The 12,241-nt window shown below is 45.6% G+C and overlaps 1 long non-coding RNA gene across 1 annotated transcript in view; it reads right to left on the bottom strand.

Moving 5' to 3' along the window:
* Window positions 1-473: 473 nt before the first annotated feature.
* The window catches only part of LOC141058275 (uncharacterized), a 67,274-nt gene continuing 55,506 nt past the window's right edge, over window positions 474-12,241 (bottom strand). The window contains exon 4 of the long non-coding RNA XR_012222133.1: window positions 474-1,395. This is a non-coding gene — a long non-coding RNA (uncharacterized lncRNA). The remainder of the gene's footprint in view (window positions 1,396-12,241) is intronic.

The following is a 12,241-nucleotide window of genomic DNA, read 5'->3' on the forward strand; positions in this document are numbered from 1 at the left end:
GACTAAGGGACCTTTGTAAACACTTAGGAAGCCTTCACAGGTGCTTTTTGTTTCCCAAATCTAGTCCTAGCCTTAACTCTAGCCCTAACTCTAGTGCTAACCCTAGTCTTAACCCTAACTCTACTTAAGGTTACAAAAAGTTTTAAAAAACTTAGTTTATTAATTTTTTTTATAGGGATCACTTTTTCAAATTCAAGACAGCTCCCCCAGCAAGTCTCTATCTCTCCTCTCAAAAAATAACAAGTGAGATGAGAGTCTGTGGGCAGAGCACAGTGCAGCCGTTGTCATCTCATTTGCTACAGGTGCAGAGCATAGTAGTCGTGATGATGAGTTTATCGGTTGCTGCGCTCTGCAGATACCTGGTCATAATTCTGCACTGCAAGATGCAGAAAGCCGCTATGATAAAAGGTGGAGGCAGCGCAGGTGCAAAATACTGATAATACAACCACTCACACCGACAGTTCATGATCGAATGGTTGCCTAATATTCTAAATACACACAGATAAGACTTGCGTATTTGTGGTGCACTTATAGAGGGCTGGGCAGCTCATCTGATCTAATAGTATGGATGTGACCAATAAGCTATAGGGTACTTTTTCTCTGTGATGTTTTTGGGTTTCATGCACTTTTTAGTGAACTGCACTCCACATAGGCAGTAACTGAGATAACAAAGCTCACTTCATACTAACAGCTTTTCTATATTGGTTGCAGCCTATGCAGAGCACAGTTGCTGATTACAAACTCATCTCGACATAATTACGCTGATTCTTATTTATTATCACAGGAAACTCTGGAATATGAAGATTAAAGCACCAAAGTCCAGGTAAAAACTTTTAAATTTTTTTTTATGTCATTGGGTGTAGTGAATTCACTCAAATGAAAGTACCTTTAAGGCCTGGGAAACGCATAAAAAATGTTTTCCCAATCAATTATAATCGGCATTTTTTTTTTCAGAAACTCGGTTGGTTGTCAGTGAATGGAAACACTCTTGACGCTTGTAATGTATCCGTGCTGGAAATCCCTAAGTCCATCAACAAAAGGTCTCTTACCTGCGCAAATACATTGTAACACAGCGACGTTGCGTGAAAGGACTTGGTTGGGTGCACAGGAATGGTTCAGTTCAGTGACAGCAAGCAGAATTGCTAACACGGAGGGGAAGCAGCGGGGGCCGCCGTCTTGGGACATGTCGTCTTGTGTTTTACTCAATATACCAATCTGATCTCTTTAGGTTGAAGATGTAAAGTCAGAGGAAGATGTTCTGGATCCACAAAGTGATCTGCTCAGGGTCAGGACCTCATCTGGCGAACTGCAAAGTCCAAGTTTCTCCAAAGGCGTTCAAGCCTGCCTGCCGGAATGGGATGCACGCTGTCGTGAAATGCGTGGCTTCGCCCAACTCTGGAATTGGAAGCACAAATGGCTTCAATAAGGCGTTTAGGACGATGGTGAGCGCAGTATATCATACAGGCGGTATAAATGTCACAGTCTAATCCTAAAAGAAAGGCCTCATTCACACACCCGTACTGGGAAAATGGGACCGGTGTCATCGGTGTTCTGAATCCATGTGTCAGCCGTGTGTCCATTTTTCCCATCAGTGTGTCATCCGTGTGTCCGTTTTTACCATCAGTGTGCCATCCGTGTGTTCGGTTTAACCCTCAGTGTGTCATCCGTGTGTCCGTTTTTCCCATCAGTGTGCAAACCGTGTGTCCATTGTTCCCATCAGTGTGTCATCCTTTTGTCCATTTTTACCCTCACTGTGTCATTCATGTATCCATTTTCACCATCAGTGTGTCATCCGTGTGTCCATTTCCATCAGTGTGTCATACGTGTGTCCATTTTTACCATCAATGTGTCATACGTGTGTCCGTTTTTCCCATCAGTGTGCCAACCGTGTGTCCATTGTTCCCATCAGTGTGCCATCCTTGTGTCCATTTTCACCATCAGTGTGCCATCTGTGTGTCCATTTTCACCATCAGTGTGCCATCTGTGTGTCCATTTTCACCATCAGTTTGTCATCCGTGTGTCCATTTTTCCCATCAGTGTGTCTTCTGTGTGTCCGGTTTTACCATCACTGTGTCACCTCTGTTTCCATTTTTACCCTCAGTGTGTCATCCGTGTGTCCGTTTTTACCATCAATGTGTTATCCGTGTGTCCGTTTTCACCATCAGTGTGTCATCTGTGTGTCCATTTTTCCCATCAGTGTGTCTTCCATGTGTCCGTTTTTACCATCAGTGTGTCATCTGTGTTTCCATTTTTACCATCAGTGTGCCATCCGTGTCTCTGTTTTTACCATCACTGTGTCATCTGTGTTTCCATTTTTACCATCAGTGTGTCATCCATGTGTCTGGTTTAACCATCAGTGTGTTATCCGTGTGTCCATTTTTCCAATCAGTGTGTCATCCATGTGTCCATTTTTACCATCAGTGTGTAATCCGTGTGTCCGTTTTTACCATGAGTGTGTCATCAATGTGTCCATTTTTACCATCAGTGTGTCATCCCTGTATCCATTTTTACCATCAGTGTGTCATCCGTGTGTCCGTTTTTACCATCAGTGTGTCATCCGTGTGTCCGTTTTCACCATCAGTGTGTCATCCGTGTGTCCGTTTTTCCCATCAGTGTGTCATCCGTGTGTCCGTTTTTCCCATCAGTGTGCAAACCGTGTGTCCATTGTTCCCATCAGTGTGTCATCCTTTTGTCCATTTTTACCCTCACTGTGTCATTCATGTATCCATTTTCACCATCAGTGTGTCATCCGTGTGTCCATTTCCATCAGTGTGTCATACGTGTGTCCATTTTTACCATCAATGTGTCATACGTGTGTCCGTTTTTCCCATCAGTGTGCCAACCGTGTGTCCATTGTTCCCATCAGTGTGCCATCCTTGTGTCCATTTTCACCATCAGTGTGCCATCTGTGTGTCCATTTTCACCATCAGTGTGCCATCTGTGTGTCCATTTTCACCATCAGTTTGTCATCCGTGTGTCCATTTTTCCCATCAGTGTGTCTTCTGTGTGTCCGGTTTTACCATCACTGTGTCACCTCTGTTTCCATTTTTACCCTCAGTGTGTCATCCGTGTGTCCGTTTTTACCATCAATGTGTTATCCGTGTGTCCGTTTTCACCATCAGTGTGTCATCTGTGTGTCCATTTTTCCCATCAGTGTGTCTTCCATGTGTCCGTTTTTACCATAAGTGTGTCATCTGTGTTTCCATTTTTACCATCAGTGTGCCATCCGTGTCTCTGTTTTTACCATCACTGTGTCATCTGTGTTTCCATTTTTACCATCAGTGTGTCATCCATGTGTCTGGTTTAACCATCAGTGTGTTATCCGTGTGTCCATTTTTCCAATCAGTGTGTCATCCATGTGTCCATTTTTACCATCAGTGTGTAATCCGTGTGTCCGTTTTTACCATGAGTGTGTCATCAATGTGTCCATTTTTACCATCAGTGTGTCATCCCTGTATCCATTTTTACCATCAGTGTGTCATCCGTGTGTCCGTTTTTACCATCAGTGTGTCATCCGTGTGTCCGTTTTCACCATCAGTGTGTCATCCGTGTGTCCGTTTTTCCCATCAGTGTGTCTTCCGTGTATCCATTTTTACCATCAGTGTGTCATCCGTGTGTCCGTTTTTACCATCAGTGTGTCATCCGTGTGTCCGTTTTCACCATCAGTGTGTCATCCGTGTGTCCGTTTTTCCCATCAGTGTGTCTTCCGTGTATCCATTTTTACCATCAGTGTGTCATCCGTGTGTCCGTTTTTACCATCAGTGTGTCATCCGTGTGTCCGTTTTCACCATCAGTGTGTCATCCGTGTGTCCGTTTTCACCATCAGTGTGTCATCCGTGTGTCCGTTTTTCCCATCAGTGTGTCATCCTTTTGTCCATTTTTACCCTCACTGTGTCATTCATGTATCCATTTTCACCATCAGTGTGTCATCCGTGTGTCCATTTCCATCAGTGTGTCATACGTGTGTCCATTTTTACCATCAATGTGTCATACGTGTGTCCGTTTTTCCCATCAGTGTGCCAACCGTGTGTCCATTGTTCCCATCAGTGTGCCATCCTTGTGTCCATTTTCACCATCAGTGTGCCATCTGTGTGTCCATTTTCACCATCAGTGTGCCATCTGTGTGTCCATTTTCACCATCAGTTTGTCATCCGTGTGTCCATTTTTCCCATCAGTGTGTCTTCTGTGTGTCCGGTTTTACCATCACTGTGTCACCTCTGTTTCCATTTTTACCCTCAGTGTGTCATCCGTGTGTCCGTTTTTACCATCAATGTGTTATCCGTGTGTCCGTTTTCACCATCAGTGTGTCATCTGTGTGTCCATTTTTCCCATCAGTGTGTCTTCCATGTGTCCGTTTTTACCATCAGTGTGTCATCTGTGTTTCCATTTTTACCATCAGTGTGCCATCCGTGTCTCTGTTTTTACCATCACTGTGTCATCTGTGTTTCCATTTTTACCATCAGTGTGTCATCCATGTGTCTGGTTTAACCATCAGTGTGTTATCCGTGTGTCCATTTTTCCAATCAGTGTGTCATCCATGTGTCCATTTTTACCATCAGTGTGTAATCCGTGTGTCCGTTTTTACCATGAGTGTGTCATCAATGTGTCCATTTTTACCATCAGTGTGTCATCCCTGTATCCATTTTTACCATCAGTGTGTCATCCGTGTGTCCGTTTTTACCATCAGTGTGTCATCCGTGTGTCCGTTTTCACCATCAGTGTGTCATCCGTGTGTCCGTTTTTCCCATCAGTGTGTCTTCCGTGTATCCATTTTTACCATCAGTGTGTCATCCATGTGTCCGTTTTTACCATCACTGTGTCATCTGTGTTTCCATTTTAACCATCAGTGTGTCATCCGTGTGTCCGGTTTTACCATCAGTGTGCCATCCGTGTGTCAGTTTTACCATCAGTGTGTGATCCGTGTGTCCATTTGTACCATCAGTGTGTCATCCATGTGTCCATTTTTACCATCAGTGTGTCATCCGTGTGTCCGTTTTTACCATCAGTGTGTCATCCGTGTGTCCATTTTTACCATCAGTGTGTCATCCGTGAATCTATTCTTACCATCAGTGTATCATCCGTGTGTCCATTTTTACCATCAGTGTGTCATCCGTGAATCTATTCTTACCATCAGTGTGTCATCCGTGTGTCCGGTTTTACCATCAGTGTGCCATCCGTGTGTCAGTTTTTACCATCAATGTGTGATCCGTGTGTCCATTTGTACCATCAGTGTGTCATCCATGTGTCCATTTTCACCATCAGTGTGTCATCCGTGTGTCCATTTCCCCATCAATGTGTCATACGTGTGTCCATTTTTACCATCAATGTGTCATACGTGTGTCCGTTTTTCCCATCAGTGTGCCATTCGTGTGTCCATTTTTACCATCAGTGTGCCATCCGTGTGTCCGGTTTTACCATCAGTGTGCTATCTGTTCTGTCCCCACATGAGGCAGAATGCGAGACACGGGGCAGAATGGAGATATGGGGCATGATTGGAGACAGATCGCACAGGATCATGGGGCAGGATGGGGAGATGATATGGGGCAGAATTGGGAGATCATATGGGGCAGAATGGATACTCATGAGAGTGGGATGGGAGAACATGGCTGAAGCCAGGAATGAGACACACGGGGGTCAGGATTGGGGATAATATTACCATAGGGGCTAATTAAGGGATATTATTACTGCAGTGATGTATTTATTTTTTGAGTATACTGTTTTAAATGGTGGGGTGGTCCAGTTACTGTGTAGAGTGATACTATGTCGCCTTTTTTTCTTCATGTGATGTATTGTAGAAGTTGGGAAAAAATAAGTAACGAGTTCTGCAAGCCGAGCTTTAGATAACTGTGTTATTTCCTGCAGAGACGAGCCCTGGCTGGAAGACGTGATGGCGATCTGTGCTGGATGAAAGATGAAAAGCAAGGATGAAGGACTTCACCTAGAGACGTCACTGGTGAGTTAATGTGTTACCTATACACTGACACTATACACCGTATACTATACTGTATATACAGAGGTCCTGTGTATAATGTCACCAGTGATCACTGTGTTACCTGTACATTATATACAGAGCTCCTGTGTAAAATGTCATTGATTACTATATTACCGGTACGCATACACTAAATACTAAGTACATATCTTCTGTGTATAATGCCACTTATGATGACATTATTATGTTCTTTTATTATTGATCAGTATAGTAGTATTCAGTCACCATGTGGTGGTAATATGTTGTCTGGGCATGATGTGGTGGTATTTGTCGCTTGTATGTGCTATTATTTGGTCACTTTGTGGTGGTAATATGTGGTCTGGTCATGGTGCGGTGGTATTTGTTCCTTGTATGTGATATTATTCGGTCACTGTGGTAGTAATATGTGGTCTGGTCATGGTGTGGCGGTATTTGTTCCTTGTATGTGGTATTATAGGTCACTATGTGGTGGTAATATGTGGTCTGGACATGGTGTAGCGGTAGTTGTTCCTTGTATGTGATATTATTGGTTATTTTAAAAATTGAAAAAAAAATTAAAATATACCTAAATTGTATGGCATATTTTAACAAATATTTAATAGGTTACAGTAGACTAGGGCCTGGCCAAAAGAGTCTACCCTGTTATGGTGGCGGCTTAAAAAAATATTTTGGCCAAAGCAAAAGCTGTCGGATATATGTGTGATCTGGTGATGGGAACTGTTAATGTGTGATTGGTGAGCAGTGGAGTTTTTCCAAAAGAGAGCAGTGGGACTGTGGACAGTTCGAGGGGTGGAGGTGGGCCTGGGTGGAGCCTGGACGGAGTCTCAAGGGGGCCCTGAAAATTTTACCAGTATGGGGCCCCAAACTTCCTAGTGGCAGCCCTGTAAAGAGGAGCTTCACCAGTACATCAAACCGGTGAAGAGAGGAGGCAGCCACATATGGATCAGGATCAGCAGCTCCATCCTCACCTTTCAGTCTGATGTCCATCTCTGTGCTACCTATATAACACCACCAGAGTCACCCTACTTCAATTCAGACTGCTTTGAGATCTTACAAAGAGAAGCCACCCAATATCAGGCCCTGGGCACATTTCTCATCTTTGGAGACCTCAATGCAAGAACAGGGAGAGAAAACGACTTCCTGACCACGGGTGGGAACATCTTCATATTTGGAGCAGAAAATGAAGGCCAAGACTCAGTACTCACAGAGAGAAACAGCTACGACAGTACAGTCAACAAAAGTGGTAAAAAGCTCCTGAACATATGTAGAAGTTTAGGACTTCATATTCTTAATGGACGAACCAAAGGAGACTCTTTAGGGAGGTGTACACTAAACTCCCATGTAGGAAGGAGTGCAGTAGATTATGCCATTACAGATATGAACCTGGCAAATATCAGCGCCTTCATAGTCTCCCCACAAACGCAGCCTAAGTCCTACGCTCTTCAACGTTTACGTCAACGAGCTGGCCACCGCTCTGGAATCTTCCACAGCACCAGGTCTCACCCTCCATGATGCGCAGGTGAAATTCCTGCTGTATGCAGATGACCTTCTTCTGTCACCAACCGAGAAAGGCCTCCAAGACAACCTGAAAATCTTAGAGAAATTCAGCTCCACCTGGGCACTACCAGTCAAACTAAAGAAAACCAACATCATGGTGTTCCAGAAGAGAAAGAGAAAATCAGACCAGCACCCTTCATTTGTCCTCAACAACTGCGCCCCTACAGGAACGGACAAATATACCTACCTGGGCCTAGAGATTCACCGGTCAGGGAGCTTCAAACAAGCTGTACAAGCCAGTACAGTCTAGCCAGTACAGTCTATATCTACAATAATATATACCTGACAGGAGCCCGTACAGTCAAATAAAATTCAAATTCAAAGAAGCTTTATTGGCAGGACTAAATACACATTAGTTTTGCCAAAGCAAGTGTACAAAAGGGAATAGGGATAGGGACTGTAGGGATGTTGGGTAGGGGCTGTAGGAAAGGTGGATGGGGCAGATCCCGGATGGGGCTAGAGAAGTCCATGGCATAGGGAAGGTGGATGGGGGGATGGGGCAGATCCAGGGTGGGGCTATAGAAGTCCACGGCATAGGGAAGGTGAATGGGGGGCATGGGGCAGATCCAGGGTGGGGGCCATAGAAGTCCATGGCATATCATAGTTCTCTTTCTCGCTGTCTATGACATTCGCTCACATATTGCGCTGCTATCTCCACTGCTCTCTCTTCTTCCCCCAGCAGAATATGTTTTCTCTTCCTCCTTCATGGTGATGAAATCCGGGAAGAGATGTGAGAGTCTCCTGAAGTGAGTGTCCCTCACTGCTGAGTATTTGGGGCAGTATAGCAGGAAGTGGGTCTCATCCTCCAGGGCCTCCTGGTCACGGTGTTGGCACAGTCTTTCCTCCCTGGGCTTGTAGCTCTGCCTGTGTCAGCCCGATTCGATGGCCAGACTGTGGGCACTGAGTCTATACAGGCTCAGGATCTTGCGGTCTCCGGGGTCCGGGAGTTTCTCCAGGTATGGAGCCAGTCTGTAGTCTATCTGTAGAATCCGGTACATGGTCAGTTTCTGTGAGCTGATGATGTTGTTCTTCCAGCCACTTACGTACCTCTCCAGGCCTTCGTCTACCATCTTTCTGATTCTGGCTTTTGTCAGGTTGTTGTGATTAGTGTCTGGTCAGGTTGGGTTTGGGTGGGCTGTTCCGAGGGTCCTGGTTTTTCGGTTTCACCTACATGTGTCAGGGCTTTATGGTGATGGGATCTTGGATTGCTCCTACGTAAGTGTGCCCTGAATGACAGTGTCCTCTTTAGAAAAGTTAGGTGTAGAGGGAATCTGCCCAGCTCAGCCCGGCAAGCACTGTTGGAGGTGCTCCGATGGACTTGAAGAAGGTGCTTGCAGAATTCCAGGTGGAATATTTCTGTTGGGCTTGAATCCCACCTTGACCAGTCTGGGTAGGTGTGAGGACCCCAGACTTCACTGCCATACAGGAGGATTGGGGTGATGATAGATTCGAAGATTTTTAACCAGACACTCACTGGTGGCTTCAGATGGTAGAGTTTCCTTCGGATGGCATAGAAGGTTTTGCAGGCCTTGTCTTTCAGGGTCTCTATGGCTTGTTTGAAGCTCCCTGACCGGTGAATCTCTAGGCCCAGGTAGGTATATTTGTTCATTCCTGTAAGGGCGCAGTTGTTGAGGACAAATGAAGGGTGCTGTTCTGATTTTCTCTTTCTCTTCTGGAACACCATGATGTTGGTTTTCTTTAGGTTGACCGGTAGTGCCCAGGTGGAGCTGAATTTCTCTAAGATTTTCAGGTTGTCTTGGAGGCCTTTCTCGGTTGGTGACAGAAGCAGCAGGTCATCTGCATACAGCAGGAATTTCACCTGCGCATCGTGGAGGGTGAAACCTGGTGCTGTGGAAGATTCCAGAGCGGTAGCCTGCTCGTTGATGTAAATGTTGATGAGCGTTGGGCTTAGGTTGCAGCCTTGTCTGACTCCATGGCTCTGCTGGAAATAGGCCGTTCTTCTGCCGTTCACACTCACGATGCAGAGGTTCTCGGTGTAGGAGCTTTTGATAACATCGTAGGTCTTTTCCGCTCTCCTTAGTTTCAGGAATAAGCCTGGGTGCCACACCGAATCAAAGGCCTTTTTAAAGTCCACGAAACAGGCGTATATCTTCCCGTTCTTTGTATTGTGGACGTGTCTCTGAATGAGGCTGTGCATGGTGTAGATGTGGTCGGTAGTGCGGTGGTTTGGCATGAACCCTGCTTGGTTTTTGCTGAGGACGTTGCGCTCAGTGAGGAAACTCAGGATCCTCTTGTTCAGGATGCTGTTGAACATTGTTCCCAGGTTGCTGCTGACACATATTCCTCTGTAGTTGGCTGGGTCATACCTGTCCCCATTCTTGTGGATGGGTATGATGAGGCCTTGGTTCCAGGTATGAGGGAAGTAGCCGGCACTTAGCACAATATTGAAGAGTTTAACCATTGCGGCCTGTATTTCTGGTGGGCTGTACTTCAGCATTTCTGGTAGGATTCCATCCAGGCCACCGGCTTTTCTACATCTCATGGAAGAGATTCTCTCTGCTACTTCCTGTAATGTAATAGGTGAATCCACGGGGTTTTGGAAGTTTTTTACTTTTTCCTCCATCGCTTTTAGTTTTGCCATTATGCTTTCATGTTCTTGGCTTAGTTCTTCCTTCGGGATGTCTTTATAGAGGTCTCTGAAGTACTGGAGCCAGATGTTGCCATTTTGGATATGGATGTTATTTTTCTGGTCTTTTGTGCCTATGTGGTTCAATAGTTCCTAGAAGGAGTTGTCTTGGAGGGCATCTTGGAGTTGGTTAAGTTTGGTGGAGCTGTAACTCTGCTTCTTCCTCCTGAGGATGGTTTTGTACTGCCTTTGTATGGTTTCATAGGCTTCCCTTAGACCCAGGTGGTTGGGGTCTCTGTGTTTCTTGTTTAGGTATATATTATTGTAGATATAGACAGTATGGGCTCCTGTCAGGTATATATTATTGTAGATATAGACTGTACGGGCTCCTGTCAGGTATATAGTATTGTAGATACAGACTGTATGGGCTCCTGTCAGGTATATATTATTGTAGATATAGACTGTACGGGCTACTGTCATGTATATATTACTGTAGATACAGACTGTACGGGCTCCTCTCAGGTATATATTATTGTAGATATAGACTGTATGTACTCCTGTCAGGTATATATTATTGTAGATATAGACTGTATGGCTCCTGTCACTTATATATTACTGTAGATACAGACTGTATGGGCTCCTGTCAGGTATATATTAATGTAAATATACACTGTATGTGCTCCTGTCAGGTACTGTATATATTATTGTAGATACAGTCCGTACGAGCTCCTGTCAGGTATTTATTATTGTAGATATAGACTGTATGGGCTGCTGTCAGGTATATATTATTGTAGATATAGACTGTATGGGCTGCTGTCAGGTATATATTATTGTAGATATAGACTGTATGGGCTGCTGTCAGGTATTTATTATTGTAGATATAGACTATATGGGCTGCTGTCAGGTATATATTATTGTAGATACAAACTGTATGGGCTCCTGTCAGGTATTTATTATTGTAGATATACTGTATGTGGCACCCCTGAGGCTCAGTCGCCACAGAGGTACTGCAGCTCCTCCTGAGGTGTGGTACCCCACCATCCAGGTAAGGTGGGAACTCCTGACCATGCTCCAACACTCACACCCCACACAACAGAGTAGTTCAGCAAACCCACATTGCGGCTCTTTGCTTAGAGCGTAGCAGAGCACCTTTGGTGGTTCCCTGCTTGGAACACTAAACGTGCTGGGAGGTGGGTGGAGTTGAGAATACATAAAAGAGCGGGGAGGTTTAGAATTACAGGTCAGTCTGACAGAGGAGTCAGACAGGAGAGTCTGAGGAAGGAAGCCACTCGGAGAGGAGTGGGGATCCCTGGAAGAGGGATGGAGGAAGGAGTGCTGCGACTGCCTCAGTGATCTGGGCCAGCTGGCACAGGAAAGGAAAGGAGAAAGACATTGAACTGAAATATGATCTTCCATAGGAGAGAGAGATTAGTACGAAACGAAGGAGTAAAAGGGAACAGAGGACGTGGGTTAGGAGAGAACCCTGCACAGAAGTTCTAAGCGCAAGGCCGGGGCCCGGTCCCCGAGGTTGTATGGATGCTAATGGTCCTGCAGTCAACACCGGTGGAGTAGTGGGCTGTAAATGCACTACTCCCATCTAAGACTTGGGGCACAACGGTAACTCTGATAGTGAGCCGGGACTCAGGAGTGAGGAGTCCCCGAAGCAGGCTACAGATGTCTGCCGTACAAGTAGAGTTCTTGGGAACATCTGTCAGGAGGAACTCCAGTGTAACTCAGTACTAGGAGATCTTCAGACTTAAAGGCGCTATAAGAGGAGACGTTCAGAAAGGTACATGTTGGCGGAGCGTTGGAAGGGAGCATTCCATCTTGCCTGGAGGTTGACTGAGTCCCTGACCCGGAGGACACGGCACAGAGGCAGGCACCTGTGTGTACTACAGACTGTGAGTAAAGCTTTGGAACTACAAGCCCCGGTGTCCTCCATTCATTCTTGCGCCAATGCACCCAGCACCGCTACATCTGGGGACCAGCTTCTACACCGCTTGTGCCTCTCCTCTTCCCCTACATCTACACTGCCCTGGGGCTACAACTCCACCTGTGGGGAGCTTCACCATCTTGGCTGCAACACACCACCAGCCCCAGAGGATCTGCATGCAGCGTCGGCCTAACAT

Source organism: Dendrobates tinctorius, unplaced genomic scaffold, assembly GCF_039654945.1.
Source record: "Dendrobates tinctorius isolate UK_male_01 unplaced genomic scaffold, ASM3965494v1 ptg000211l, whole genome shotgun sequence".
In the NCBI taxonomy this organism is placed as follows: Eukaryota; Metazoa; Chordata; class Amphibia; order Anura; family Dendrobatidae; genus Dendrobates; species Dendrobates tinctorius.